Source organism: Athene cunicularia, assembly GCF_003259725.1.
Source record: "Athene cunicularia isolate RWA chromosome 1 unlocalized genomic scaffold, athCun1 chr1_part1, whole genome shotgun sequence".
NCBI classification, from domain to species: domain Eukaryota; kingdom Metazoa; phylum Chordata; class Aves; order Strigiformes; family Strigidae; genus Athene; species Athene cunicularia.
In genome coordinates, this window is record NW_020799091.1 from 76,846,058 (window position 1) to 76,862,586 (window position 16,529).

At 37.3% G+C, this 16,529-nt stretch overlaps 1 protein-coding gene across 1 annotated transcript in view; it reads right to left on the reverse strand.

The window, feature by feature from the left end:
- Window positions 1-16,529, reverse strand: part of ANOS1 (anosmin 1) — a 139,297-nt gene that overhangs the window by 60,885 nt on the left and 61,883 nt on the right. Inside the window, exon 3 of the mRNA XM_026850773.1 lies at window positions 3,121-3,183. The gene's annotated coding sequence lies outside the window, so the exon portion shown is untranslated. The remainder of the gene's footprint in view (window positions 1-3,120; window positions 3,184-16,529) is intronic.

Genomic DNA, 16,529 nt, shown 5'->3' on the forward strand with positions numbered 1-16,529 from the left:
AAAAACAAAAATGAAAAGATGTATGTTTTTCAAGACTTCCTAAAGGAAAATTTGGATTTTCAGCTCTTGCAAGACTATCCCTGAAGATTTGTATATTCAAGCCACTTCTAAAAAAGCATTCCAAGTACAGAATGATGAATTCCCTCAAGTAAGACCACCATCTTTAATGGAATAAAGTTGATTATATCTGCCCGCTATCCCTTGTTTTCCTCACATTGGCTGGCTACAGAGTTGCTCAATGACAGATTAAAAACATTCTCAAAACAAAGGGGAAGCAATGGTCAGACAGTCTTTTTTTTTTTTTGGACTACCCCACATTCCTCCCTTTGTACTTCCTAACATTTTACCCACAATATCTGATTTAATGCCACTCTAAATAAAGAAGTGAAATCTTTTTCATTATACTGTCTGAACTGAGTTGGCTAAGAGATTTTGTAGTATCTTTATGTTCTTGCCAGCACATTAGTAATTGTATAGCTCTTCACGGGAACAGAACTAAATTTCTGATAAAGTGATCAGCAGAAAATACAGATTAAAATAAGCCTTAAATACATTGATTAAAGATCAAAGTAAATGCTACTTCTTTGAGAAATCAAGTCCTAGATATACAAGACATTGCTCCAACACATAGACATTTTATAGAATGTGTACTAGTCAGAGGTTTGCAAGGTTCACTTAAAACTGTATTAAAAATAGCATCTAGCACCCCAGGGAAAACATTGTGTGTGACATAAGGATTTCATCTCCTCTTTTAACTGATGCTTTATTTAGTTTGGTGCAAAACCAGCTAAAGTGATTCCCTCAAAGTGATTGGTGTAACTGTAGAGGGGCAACCCATGTAACTGAGGTTATCTATAGCCTGCCTTTCTATCTCAAAGCAACCAAAAAGCTTCCACTCGGACAGATCTGATTTACAGATTCCTAAGCCCACACAGGAATTATAACTCACTTTCCATAAAACTATTCATGAAACTTCTGCAACTTCCTTTCATATTCAAATGTTTTACTTTCTTATTTTTACTGTTCTCTTATTTCTGGCAAAATGAGAAAGACTTCACTATTATGGAGGTCCAGGTGTTTCACAGACTATGTGTCAGTTTATTCTCCAAAATCACTGTGGTCCAAGAATGTGCCACTACACTACCTCTTCCATCTTGTCCTACAGAACAGTCCAGAATTTTTGAATCAGGGTTTTAAGGAAGAATTTTTGTGTTAAGGCTTTACTATCATGAAAGCTGCCAAAATGAGCTGTCCCTATCTCTCCCACTGACCCCCGTGATCCTTGGACATGCATTCCTACTGTTCCCCTCATCGGAATACACCTCATCCCATGGTTAGCCCAGTAAGAAGTCAAACCAGCAGGAAACTGAATTTATAAAAAGAAAGGAGTCAGGTAAATGGACTCCTTTTCTTCACACATAGGGTCCCTTTAACATTACTATACTCATTCAGTAAATAAGTAACATACCAAGGAGGGACCTTGAGAAACACAAAACTAAATTGTTGCTTCCAAATTTTTTTACAAAATACAAAAAGATTGAAAACATCCTCAAAGGAAAACAGCCTCCTTTAATCCAATCAATGTCTATGGAGCATACATGAGTCTGAGAGAAAGGAAAGTGGCCTTTTGTCTGTGTGTGAAGCTAATTTCAAATCCTAAAACATCACAAATTTGCAGCTACTTAATTAAAAACTTTATAGCTCCCTCAGGCATAATATGTCCTCAAGGCTTCTCCTCCTCACCCTATTTCACAGCTCATTTTTCAGTTAGCTGCTAAATGTGCTGCTCTTCATTATGGGCCTTTGAAGTTCTAAATTTAGCTTCAACCACAAAACACTAATCAAAGAGGGATGCTCACTGCTTTTAACTACAATGGAACAGTGTTCTACAAATGTTTTCCTTTTAAACCAATTTTATACATATTTTCACCCATATCTGGAAACATACTGCCTTAGTGAGAATTGATATATGAGAATGGCATAAATTAGATCAAGTAAAACTGCTTTATTCCACTACCTTAAAGTTTTGTATATGAGGAAGCAACAATTAATCTGCGTTAAAGAACTTTTACAAGGATTGGTCTTCATGAGAAAAATTTTCTTTGTCTTCTAATGTGACTGCATAGATCAGTAATCCAGTAATCCCTATGTACACATAGTCAGATCTATTTTTTTTTTTTTTCGTGGAAATCACAGCTTTATTATCATCATCTTCATGATGCTTAAAATCAGTTAAACATAAAACATGCTCTTGTACCAGAAAAAGCATGCCCATAGTGATGAGGGAGTTAAATCAGTGTATCAGTGAGATCAATATATCAATTAAGGTCACTTATTTTTTATAGGAAAAGCTGAAAATCATCAGAATCATACACTTTCATAGACTTGAATAAAGTTGTATCTTTATATTGATTTCATTATAATAAAGCAACTTTTTTTACAGAGATGGTATTCCCATCTGTACTAAAAAAAACAAGAACTGTAACAGCTGACTTCCATCAACTCAGCACTCTTGTTTTAAATCCAATAAAACTATCTCGGGTTTTGTACTAGTTTAACTGATCTAGGTTTGCTTATTCACAAGGTCATTCTGAAACTGTTTTGCAAAGACTTGTTCCTGAATAATTATGTATTTTGATAGTAGTCTTCTGAACTAGAAGTCCACAGTCTAGTTACTCTAGGAGAGATATTATTTTAGAAATCAGATTGACTTTCACATACAGGAAAACCATCTTTTCTAGCTACACTGCACAAGGATTTTCAAACACTGACATTTTATTTTTTAAACAAAGATATTCTTTCTTAAACATGACCAGAAAAGACAGAAAGACATGTGGTAGAAATAGCATCTTACAGGAGGGATTTAACAGCACCTTCTGAGAGAAGCTATGTAAGTGTGACTGGATTAAGTCTTAAAACTTCAAGTTGAGATAAATCATTTAGTCAGAAAAAAAAATAAATTCATACTTAATATAGCTAAATTGTTATATATGTATCCATTCAAATGAAGGCAAATGCTGTAAAAATCCTATGTTTGTTAGCTGTCTCATTGAAGCTAATAATTTAAATGAAAGAGACAGCTAGAACAAATTGAGAAAGAGTGCCCTTGGGCTGACGTACCTCACAGAAGCTTTGGCAATGGTTTTTCTTCAAGTCCCAGGACTCTTTGCAGGGCTCCAGGCACTAGGAAGAATCAGGAGGCATATAAGTGTCAGGAGGAGAAATAAATAAGCAACCACAAATGACCCCATTTCTTCTCCAGTTGTTTGTTTGGCCCATAGGAAGTTAATAATAGGCTTTAAAAATCCACTTATCCTGAGGATAAGACTGCCATTGAGTCATGGTGTCAGAGCAGGGTCATGCCAAACCATGGTTAGATTACAAGAAATATTTTCAGTATTTCTTACTGTACAAGGCAATTGCCTAACTTGTTTATATGCCAACCTATTTTCTGCCTTATTGAATCTAGGTCCTAATACCATTTAACACAGTGTCACTGGATCACAGAGACAATGTCAAAAGCACTGTTCTAAAATACAGAAAGTTAAATCTTCTCCTCTCTGACTAGCCTTAAGATTAGACAGCTATATTGCCTTCCCAAGCGAGAAACTATTTCAGCAAGCTACAGAGTAAACTCAGAAGAGGTTGAACCACTATTCCTGCATAAATAGACAATATTCACTGGTCTGTTAGCAAACCCACTTTATTTCAAGTACCATATTATCATTTCTTCACCTTCAACCTCTACTGCAATGGCTATACAGAGAGTTGAGATTCAAACTCTGCAAACCAGAGTCAAGCTTCACAACACAGCATAAAGAAAAATCACACTATTAAGAGCATTTATTGCCACTGAAACATAAACTTAGACTCACATCCAGAAACCTTTTCCCTTCCTTTGTTAAAAATATGATCTTGGAAAAATACTGCCATTGCTGGGAGTTAATAACACCTACTCCTTCTGGTAGTAGTGGAAAGATACTTATTGCACCAAAAAGAAAGGCTTTCGACACGCAATTTAGTATTTATATAACTTGTTTATCTTATACATAGCATTAGATTGGATCCATATACATTTATGCTATTCAAAACCAAGCATGAATACATATAGGTTGTATCTCAGCTGTCTACCTGTATCATTAATGTACTAAACAAAACAGCGTTTTAAAAGTTAAGCACTTTTCTCACCAACAAAACCTGAAAACTATAATAAAACTATTAGTCACAAAAGTTACACATTTCAGGAATGAAAAATACCACTCAAACTTTTTCTCTATATATATTTTAGTATTTTAGACTCAATTTCTAGCTCTTCAAAATTCACAATGTGTTGTATACAGAGTAATTAGAAGGATACATTATAAAATGTCACTGAAGTCAGTAATTTTAATTAATTCCAGAGTGTTGTTCCTCCTGTGGTATAGTTACTGCACCTTTGAGCTCAATTCCACTGTCACACCAATTTTACAACTCTCCTAACTGTCTGATGGGTTTAGCCCCAAATTACAGCAGTATAAATGATGTAAAGACAAAATGGGCAACAGTTTGATCTGTGACTCTGACAATGATCTCCAAGGCTGTCAGGATTTTTATATTCTTGCCTTCTCTGAATTCTTATTTCACTGCTGCACAGCCACACAGACAATATCTAAACCAGCACATCTACAATCATGAGATAACAACTAGGACCAAGTTCATGCTGACTTGGACCACCTTCCTTGCAGGCTCTAGAGCAAAACTGTTGGTACTCCTGGAAGAAAATACCAAGATGCTATATGCTGCAGAGGGTTTGTCCAAGGCATAAATAGGCTCCAGAACTTGATGCCTTGTCTGGCTGCCACTCTGTTGCAGTAATCACTCAGGACAGCACAGGCTTCTTTCAGTTGAGCCCCTGCATTTCCTGCCATCAGCGCAAGCAGAGACGATGGACATCTCAACTCAAACATTTCAAAGGAATGATGGACAAAACTAAACCAGGACTGATCAGTATCCTACAATCTGCTCTCAGAATACTCCAAGGAAAACAGATGATGTAGCAAGCCATAAGGCCTCCATCATAAGCCTTATAGGCTCTAACTATTCACTCTTACCTACACATAAATAAAAAAATCTTCCTACTCCTGCTGTATGAGGAGTCCTCAGAGCATTGGGCTGAGCCTAGCACCATGGGCTACTGCAGGAGCCGACTGCCTAGCTTTAGTGGAGCTGTACGATTCCCTAAACTGGAGAAAATCTGCTAACAGACAGAAGCGTTGCTAATAAATTTGCACTAGAAGAGTTTGGGACTGTCCTTAAAAAGCAGTTGTTAAGTTTGAAATAACAAAGATGAGAGCAACTCACGAACAGAGGTTTGTGCGTTTATCCTCCTAGCTACTCTGTTATGAAGTTCCCTTAAAGTGGGAAGCAGGAAAAGCTGGAAGCTTGGATCCAGCTCTCACCTCTGAGTTGTTGACTTAACTGTGATCAGCTGCGATCTTGAGATCCCCCTGTGTGGTGAGCTTTATCCTCTGAATGGCAATAATCTGTTAGAGAGATACTTATTTTTCCTTATGAAGTCTCTCCTGATGTTTTTTTATGTGGAGAGGGAAATGTGTTCCAGATCCAATGTGTTACACGCATGTTTGCTCTGAAAAAGGGCTATTGCGTACATAAATTTGTCTTTTTCCAGGCATCTCAGCTTTCCAGTAAACTCTCTGTCCTCAAAAACTTGAGCCTGCCTGGTTCTGTTAGAACTTTCTCACCCCATTTACATGGGTCACTCTGAGCTGTATCTTTTATCTGCAACAGGCTGTGGGGTTTTTCTCATCTTTGGCATGCTTTGCTATGAATGTGCATCAAGATGAGTCTACCAACAAACAAACATACATTTTGCAGTGCTCTGCACAGTACTGCAGTAAAACATTTCTCCCTCCACTATGGATCACCTCCATTTTTAGTCCACCTAGCCAAGACAAGCATCAAGTTGAAAACTCTCAAGAAAAAAGCAGAATCAGGCCTTACATCAACAGCAGTTGAAGGTTTTCTGACAGGTATAATTCCATACATAATAAAAATTAAAATCAAGAAAAAGTCAGTCAAAACTAGTGGCAATAACATGTTTTCTTAAATACACGGCTTCAGAGAATACAAAAAAAAGTGCATACATCTTAAAATTTGGGTAATACATTTCTAATAATTTTAATGGAACACAGTAAATGCCTAACCCAAAGCTCCCCAGACCAACAGGAGTTATTTCACTGGTGTTGTGTTTAGCTTTGATGTCTGAAAGGAATGCATACCACATTTCTCACCAATAAGAAGAGTTTCAAGGAAATACCTAAAACACCCCTGAGAAAACTATTCCCATGCAACAGGTAAACACGTCCAGGTTTTCTGGATTAGTGTAAATGTCTGTGCCTGTTAAAAGGATGCTGAAAACCTCTATCCAGGATAAGAAGGAATCTAGAACAAGCAGTAGCTGACAGCCGGTTTTGTCTCTACTTTATGGAATAAAAAATATCTTGCAGACATTACCACCCACCCTCAGAAGCTAAGCTTAGGTATGTAGATGGCAGACCACCAGCAGGCAGGTGAACAGCGGCATGGAAAGCGTGCCGGCAGTCCGTTCACCAGATGTCACCGGTCCCCTGGAGCTACCGCTGACTGCTGCTCCTGCACTACCCTAAAGGCTGCTCTACTGCTGGGGCGGGAACAGATATGAAACACAGCATTGAACCAGTCATTATGGACTGGTGGCAATCCTAAAATGATGAGTGTAAATCACACTGCCCTTGCTAAAATGAATCCTCCTAAAGCACCTGTTTTGTCATCTCCTCTCGTTAAGTCTGCAAATTGTAGGCCTGCCTTCTTCATCCAGACTGCTGCAGAGTTGTTACTAAGTACTAAACAATTGCATCAAAAGCCAAAAGGAGTGCTAATAGAAAGTACCCCAGCATTTGTCATCCTTTAAAGACTCTGTGTGTGTGTACGTACATACACACACAGAGGTACATAAGTATGTAGCAGATGCTACTATAGATCTGTTAATATTCAGACTGTGTAAAATTAGGGACAAGGGCAAAGTACTATTTCATTCAAGAAAGAATGATTACTAGTGCTTTAAAATATTTGGTGGTTTTATCTTTAAATTTCATTTTTTTAAAATATGCAGTTAAGGAAGGGGGTTTTGTTCTAATTTTTAAACTGTAAATAAAATAACTATGAGATTAGCACAAGATGCATGCCATTTACTTTGGTTAGTAAAGGGATTTATAAAATAGTCCATCAACACTTTTGCTTAGGAAATGTTGCCTTTGACCTGAATGGGACAGAGTTACACCAACACAGCAATTTTTAAAGTGTAATGAATTTCAAAACATCATTTAAGTATTAAATATTTATTCAAATACAGTATATTTACTCAAATATTATATTTAAGTTAAATAGCTGAATTTAACATATCAAACATTTATTTTGGAGTAGAAGAGTCTACCCACAGTATTCCTGTTTAATAAGGCTTCTTCCCTCACTGAAGTGGAACCAAGCCATATGCAAATTGTTGCAAAAAAAGAACGGAATCAAAATGTTACAGCTGGAATGTAATTATTCTTTTCATTATCATTGACCATTCAAGTTGCTCACAAAAGCAAGGTCAGAAATTAAAGATTTATGTTTAGAATATATATTTGTTTTCTTGTCCTAAGGTATTTAATGAAAAGGAAATTGGTTAAAAAAATAAAGGAAAAACCACTTTACAGTGTACAGTCTCCTAAGAACCTGCCATGTCATGAAGACAAGTACCTGAAAAATGCAGGTACTCACTGTCAGGCACTGAGCAGAGAACATTCTTGGGGTCAGGAATTTAACCAAAGTCAAAGGAGAACAGACTGTTCATCACTCTTCCAGAGAACAGTTTTGTGATGGGTACACTTAAATATGCAACTGTGACCAAAGGAACCATGAAAAAAAATTATTTTCAATCTGTAAATTTTAGCACAGTGGCAGTAAACATGATGCAAAACATAAACAGGAAGCAAGAGAAAAATAAGTGATTTTGAGATTTTTCTTTAATCTACAACTGATGTTTATCAACAGAAATAGAAATTGTTACTTTGTCTCAAAAATTGAACTGTGAACTGTATGAAGAACACAACTTTTTGGTTTTAAAACAGTAAATGTACAGTTGAATATTTACCCAGTCCAAATTAATTAATAGCATGCTAGTTTGGTAGAACAATATTAGGTGTTAGCAATATCACACCATAGAACATACTAAATTTTGAATAGTTTGAACAATGACTTTTCTTCTTTACTATACGAGTCATTAGATGCAGGATGTGTTTACTGAAACTACTTCTCATGATAAAACTAAGGAGATCCATCAGGAAGATTTATAATTTTAAAAAATTTGGTACATCAATTAAAAAAAAAATCTCCCATTAGTTCTGGATTATATTTGCCCAAAAGATCCATAGACACAAAAAACAATCCTTAAATATTCTCTTCCTAGAAGATACATCTCATTTACTAATGTCAAAAAGAAGTATCAATATTTACATTACTATTTGAACCAAAGACCAAATTAGATTCTCCCAACTTGTCACATGGGTCTGATTCGGTACTTCTGCACTTAGGAGGACATGTGTAGTTCTAAAAGCTATACCTACAAAAAAATAATTTAGAATAGAATATTAATTGTGCATAAAAGTAGGTAAGAATCAAACCTCTTTTAATAATTTGCAATGAAACATAAGAAAAGCATCCTGGGATGAGACCAATTAATCCATCTGAAGGACTTTTGCTGACCACTTCAAGAATGTACATAATTTTTGACAAATAATTTTATAAAAGTTTAATTATACATTTGTGTCTCAAATACCTATGGTAATGCATGTCCTTATAAACTTTGAGTATTTTCCTTTTATAGGTTCAAGGCAGCCTACCTGAATTCTGCATGTTAAAATGAAAGAAGTGTTTGGTTATGAAATTGAAGACATGCTCTTTTAAAGGTCCCTGGTCTATTTGTTTTTAAATCTCCAATTTAAATCTTTGACCAGCACGAAGGTATGTGCTGTCTACCCACCCAGAACACACAGGTGTGACTTTTATAATATATGTTAGAAAATTGAAAGCTAAGGTAAACAGAACTATATGCAAGGAGAATTCCAGGCACTTTGAGTGACGAATCCTACAGAGGCAGGAAAGTGAATCCAGAATCATGATGTAAAAAAACGTTTTTCTCATTTCTGTGCTAGATCATTCTTGATGCTCTCCAAAACCTATGCTTGATACTTTGATTGACTGGGAGGCTTCACGTGAGTAATTGTCCATGTGAGTGGTTCATGGTATCAGGGTATCACACTCAAGTTTGTGGGCACCCTTCCCAGTGATCAAGTGCCTAAGATAAGGCACTGCAGCACACCAGGTACGATCAAAATTTCAGGCGCTCATACACCCTATTAGGTCAGGCACCCCCTGTACACATCTATTGTTTAAAACAAACCATTAGAGGTAGAGATACACTAATGAACCAGTCAGTTCCTCAGGCCAAAAAAATCCACGAGCCCAGAGGAATGTTCAACTGCAGAATCAGTAGCTGTCTTACTAGCTTGTAGGTTGATATGTACCACTCAATAAGACTCTGAGCATTTTGCGACATCCATTTTAAGCCGTGTCAGTCTCTGTTTCTCTGCCTCTTCTGCCTCTCTCCGTTAGTGGACTGAACTATCAGAGAACTAGTAATAAACTTTCTAGAAACATAGCATAACAGTTTAGTTCCTACAATTCAGTTACATTTAATGTGGACTGGGAGAGGTTTAAGTATCTTGAAAACTTTGAAAGTCTAAGAGGAACAACTGTGAAACGTATTCTTTTATGTAAAGTAGGAGTTTCATGTGGCTACCTGGAATTATTCCTCTGTTCATGTTAAAGAGATTCTCATGAGAATTACACTAGAAATAAAGTTCCCTTGTAACTAAATAAACAAATGGGTTAAATGACAGAGAAAGGTTCCCTGTCTGTATTGCCTGTTTTCTCTCCTGTAGGTCAGTGAGCATCAAGATTTGGTGAAAAGGAGTGATTTTCTTTCAAGGATCAAGTCTTAATTAAATTAGTTACAGTTGGGGTTATTCTGTGACATTATCATGTACACTGGGAACCCAGCTGATACTGTCTGAAAGTATTGCTAATTGTAGAGCTGGTTTTGAATGAAAGCCAGGTCTTAGATTTTAAATGGTCACTAAAGAATGTGCTACTTGGTTAGAGTGACCTGGGTCTTTAAAATCCCTTTAAGGAACACTTCTTAGTCTTTCTTGAAATGTATATTTTCTTGTTCTATACTGATGACATCCTAGCATGTACTGTGATAGGGTAGATGACAAGGAACAAGTTACTAATGTGGAATTTGTTATCATCTGCAAGTACTAATTTATTCTAAATAATAAAAGTATGTGTATGTATATATATATGTATATATATATATATATATATACACACACACACACACACACACACACAAAGAAAATCTTTCATTTGTAATCAACATTCAGACAGTGCATCCTTATGTTTTAGGACAGATAACTGCTTCATATTTTTCAAAAGCCAAGAAAAAGTAACTCAGAAAAACTAACAGCAAAATACCTGGGGCTGGCACTGAAACTAAGGGAATGGCGCCTCTATTGGAGATGTAGTTACAGCTACCTGTCATGGTTTAAACCCAGCCAGCATCTAAGCCCCACCCAGCCGTTCACTCACTTCCCCCTCAGTAGGATGGAGGAGAGAATCACGAAAGTGAGAAAACTCATGGCTTGAGATAAAGACAGTTTAATAGGCAAAGCAAAAGTCGCACACACAAGCAAAGCAAAACGGAATTCATTCACCTCTTCCCATTGGCAGGCAGGTGTTCAGCCATCTACAGCAAAGCCGGGCTCCATGAAATGTAACAGTGACTTGGGAAGACAAATACCATCACTCCAAATGTCCATCCATACCTTCTTCTTCCCTCAGCTTTATATGCTGAGCATGATGCCATATGGTATGGGGTATCCCTTCGGTCAGTGGGGATCAGCTGTCCCAGCTGTGTCCCTTCCCATAACCTTGTGCACGCCCAGCCTCCTCGCTGGTGGGGTGGGGTGAGAAGCAGAAAAGGCCCTGACACTCTTTAAGCACTGCTCAGCGGTAACTAAAACAAACCTGTGTTATCAGCACTGTTTTCAGGACAAATATGAAAAATAACCCCATACTAGCTACTATCAAGAAAATTAACTCCATCCCAGCCAAAACCAGCACACTACCTTAACTGTTCTGAATCCTCTTCAACTGTAATGTAAAACAGTGCAGCACAAATTTCCAGGGTCTGACAAGAGCAAGCAGGGACAGACAGGAATAGGGAACAGCAACCACATGGCCACCATCACACTATATCACATCACGCAAGGGTGTACCTGCAGTGGTCGGGATTAATCTGAGGCTAACACCCTAAAAGACTTTTCTGATTAATTCACATGTGACCTCATGCAGAGCAATTTAGCATTAAAGTACTAAGGGTTAAATTATGAGAATACAGCATTTTGTGTTGAGTTCTAACATCAGAAAGTAAGAGAGAATATAAATAATCCAGCAGTGGCCTTAGTCAACAGGAATGAGAGCTGTATTTCCTGGTGGAATTTGGTATATGCTTTATAAAAAGACTAGCAAAAGCTGCATAATGGAGATCCAAAACATAGCACTACATAAGCAATTAAGATTTATTTTTGATAACTCTTATCTAAGTAGGATGATGTATACAACCTGCAATATGGAACTTACAACACATCACTTGCTTTAGATAATTTTCCAGGAATTGGATTCTTTCTATTTTTCTCACTGTTTTTGTATTTTAGGAAAAAGATGGTAGATCACATCTTCCAAATATATGCTAAATATAAACCTACAAAGTGAGACCTTCCCTATCTGGCACATTGAACTGAAGTGTTGAAAGATAGGAACAACCCTTATTCACCTAAAAATGGTGTTAATACTGAAATACTTTCTAAAATTACATTTCAAAACCAACACTAAACAATTTTACTTTTGGTTTTGCATCCAAGCAGTGTATCTCAATAAATGTAAATTGTTTCTGTAGATGGGACTGTCAGTGTCTCAGAGCAGACCTCTAAAATCTTCACCAAATCATGCATAACATAGCTACAGTATCTTCCCATTACAAATTTGAAGGACATAGATAAAGGTTATTCAAAATAATATCCAAATAAGTAAGAGAAGGACAGCATACTGACATGTTTCTTTGAAGCTCTGTTTTGCTACTTAAGCAGAAAGGTGGACAAACCTTCAATTTCAGCTCTGTTTACTCAATCTCTTACAAGGCTTAGACATACAGTTATTGAAGCAAACTACTGCAGTTTCAGGTGTAACTGTATTCTTTCTGTTACCAGCACTTTGGAGAGTGGTCTGGCCATTGAAATGGTTATTTCAGAGCAGAATGGAACATTTCTGGGAAACTTTACTGGTAGCATAGTTTAAACTGCTACAGCAAATAGCTGCTTTGGATGTGTATTTATTTTACTTGGGTGTGGAGGGACTAAAAGCACACACATGAGCACGTATTACTTCTCTCCACAGTTATGCAAACTTGCTGCTATCAAATCAGGACTTACGGTAAAGAAAATTTTCCAGAAGTGCAATGGTTGGATATCTTAACAAAAGCATGAGCTTACAAAAATAATTTCTCTTTCTTAATTGTCCAGTTCATCTCAGCAGACAACAACATGGATGCCAATACCACAATTTTAAGTGTTATCAACTGGAGTTACTGAATGACTTCAATACCCTAAGCAAATAAAGGAAGCCTTATGACTTAAGAGTCAGTATCCACATCACCTGAATAGAGACAGGCAAAGGGCTAGTAACAGTCTATCAGTTAAGTCTGTCCAGACCTCTGCACATACAGAATAGCATTACAGGCTTTGTTCCTAAAGGCTGTAGGAGGCTCTGTTACAAACATTTTGATAAAAAAGCTGTTCTGACTGCATTGATCTCTGAAAATCCACCATCTGAAATCTCCACATGCTCCAACATCTGCATTAGAGCACCAGAAAGACCAAGACCCCTGTCAAGGACTTCAGGTCAAATTTTCTGGAAGTCCAGGTAGCACTTGCTGTAAATTCCCAGTATTAAACAGAAAGTGAAAGCTACCGGAAAAGTTGTACATGTACTGAAAGTGAGAATCACTGAAGGTGTTAAAAATGAACTGTTTTAACATAAAATAATTGTAAATTTAAATTTAGATTACTACTAAAAAAAAAAAAGTAGTCATATCATCATCACACTGTTGCAGAAAGCAGTTTCAACTCTAATCTTTTTTAGAGTGAAAATAACTTTCAACACTGACAGCTGGATATCTCTGTATGGCTTAGTTGTCTGGCATGTCAAACTTTGTCAGCAGAAGTGCTTGTCTGAAAGGACAGAAGAACAATCCTAAGACGCTTTTCATGTTTCTATTCTTTGTTACCAAATCAAAATCATGGCCATCCATGTCAACAGAAAATTGGCTCCCAAACATTAGTTCGTTTCTGACCAGTTCTTTTCAAAGTTTGTTTACAAGGCTTTGTACCAGATGAAACTGAGAAACGTAGTTTCTTCCCTTTCCCTGCCTCATAGCCTAGAGATTAACACAGCCACCAAAAAACAACTTTGAGTTCTTATTTTGCTTAATCTGAAACACAGAATTGAACTTAAACCTCCTACATTCAAGATGAATCCCCTAAACATAAAGTATTTGATGGAGCTTTCTCTTTCCTGTATAAGCAGTGAGGAGTTCTCTAGAGGAGAGCCTTAAATGTGAACCTCTCACCTTGAAGGGGCATATCCTAGCAGCACTTTCTGATCCTCCTGAAGTTCTTCTCAAATGCTTACAAGAAGTACAAATATTTGGGCTATATCTCAGTGCAGTACCTATTCCACCACCTCTTCTTTGTTACAGAAATAATATTCTTTTTCATGCTCTCCTTTTTTCACACCTTTGTTTGCTGTACCAACCTATTCTGGTCTTTAAATTGTCATTCCAATTATCCCTATTCAAACTGTTGCCTCTAAGATAATTTTCCTACTCTTCTATTGGCTTGCTATTATGTGCTGCATCAAGTGCAAATTAGTATCCCTTTTTTCAAAACTCTTCCTAGCACTTATTTTAAATCTCCACTTTCTGAGGTTTCACCTGTCAAGATATAAGGTGTAGCATTGGCAACATGCTAAGAAACAGCAAGTCAAGCCTGGAGCACTAGTGTGCACACAAGATATACTGTGACATGTGCATAAATTATTTTAAATCAAATGTAGAGTGATACAGTCTGAAAAGGTTAAGAAGCTCTTTGCTGACAGTGATTGCCCCTCACTACAAAAAGGACATTGAATGACTCGAGCGTGTCCAGAGAAGGGCAACGAAGCTGGTGCAGGGTCTGGAGCACAGGTCGTACGAGGAGTGGCTGAGGGAACTGGGGGTGTTTAGTCTGGAGAAGAGGAGGCTGAGGGGAAAACTCATCGCCCTCTACAGCTCCCTGAAAGGAGGCTGCAGAGAGCTGGGGATGAGTCTCTTTAACCAAGTAATAAGCAACAGGACAAGAGGTAATGGCCTCAAATTGTGCCAGGGAAGGTTTAGACTGAATATTAGGAAGCATTTCTTTCTAGAAGGGGTTGTTAGGCGTTGGAATGGGCTGCCCAGGGAGGTGGTGGAGTCCCCATCCCTGGAGGTGTTTAAGAGTCGGGTCAACATAACGCTGAGGGATATGGTGTAGTTGGGAACTGTCAGTGCTAGGTTAATGGTTGGACTGGATGATCTTCAAGGTCTTTTTCAACCTTGACGATTCTGTGATTCTGTGTTTATAGCTTTAATTGCTTAGTGCCCTCCTGCTTCTTTCTGTGCTATTGCTTATGTATGGAATTCTTTGGTACAGTAGCTACCATATTAATGAATAATGAAATGAACCACCTGAATTACAAAACAGTAGCAGTTTTGTTTCTCTGTCTGAACTTCATTCCTTCCTTCAGGCTGCAGTCCCACAGTGCAGTTTACCAATTAACTGATTTGTCACGTTTGCATCTGTTCCACCAACCTATCAAGGATCAGTCATGCCAACTCTTCCTTTCTGCTTTTAAAGCTTCTCCAAGACTGCATCTATAACATAGAGAGTAAGCAACACGGCAGAACCTTCCCACTTCTACATCCTTACTGTTTCTACATCACTGTTTCCTGCCACCCTTTTCATGCAGATAGGATCCAAAGAAGGTAATCCAGTAAAAATAACAGCAATATATTTAAAGCTAACAATATAGGTCCACAAAACATAACAGCCTTTCCCTTCCAGGTATAGAACTGTGGATGAGGTTTCACAATTTCTTTCCAGCAGCAGTGATAGTGATCAGCTGACAGATAACTTTATAGTTGGACTCGATGATCTTAAAGGTCTTTTCCAACCTGAATGATTCTATGATTCTATGAAATGAAGCCCATCTTACATTCTACAATGTCTCTCTCATAAACTTTTAATTTCTTAATAGTTGACTATTTGCTTTAGTGATTACATAATACTTTTAAAGTAAAAGTAAGCATAAATATTTTGACATTTTATATATGCACAGAATTTTCATTGAGAAAACATGATTCTTTTAATCTCAAACAGACAAGGGAAAGCCTCTTCAAGCTGGCACCTTCCCCTTCCAATCTGTTACAAGGCAGCTTCAGATAACCACACACAGTCTTGTTATAAACACCATCTTGCTATGCAACTTAAAGTGTCTGTCAGAGCAGTGCTGCTCTCTCCAAGCAAAGTCAAGTTTTTTGTTGCTGTTTTATAAATGAGTTAAACTAGTGAACTCTCCTGATAACAGATTACTCTCCTTATACATCACCCTGCAAATTCACACATACATTTCTGAATGAAAATGCCGCAACTAAATGTTCTTTTTGCTTGTATCCACCACAGTACTATGGTTTTATAGACCACCTAACAATCAGAGATGATGAAAAAAAGGGAGGCCCTCTTTGTCTAAATCGTTACTTTGTTTCTCTTCCCTGGCTTCTATTTCCCTCCCAGCACTACCATCACCGTCAGAAAGGACATATTCCGCATTACTAAACAGCAAGAGCCATAGGGCTTTTCACTTCTAATTTCACGCCATAATAAAATGCAGTGGTTGTTTCACTGGGGGACCTGAAAAGCCTTCCTTTGTGAGGCTTGTTTGACGGTCAGGTTAAGCATCACACTCTGGCAGCAGGCATCTGTGCATGCCTCTTCAAGCAGTTATGGCAAAGGGGGAGGCAAAAGAACACCAAAATAAAAAGAAGGTTTTCTTGAAAAAATATTCATTCCCTACTCTAAAGCAAGCAATTCACATTCTATTGCTTGGCCTAAATATTTTTAAATATATATGTTGTCCACCTCATTGATGGATCAATCAACCTAATAATAGTACATCTCAAAATTTTTCACTGTACTCAAAGTTAAACTTGTTGTTTTAATGGAAAATCTATTGACTAAAGTAGACTGATGATACAA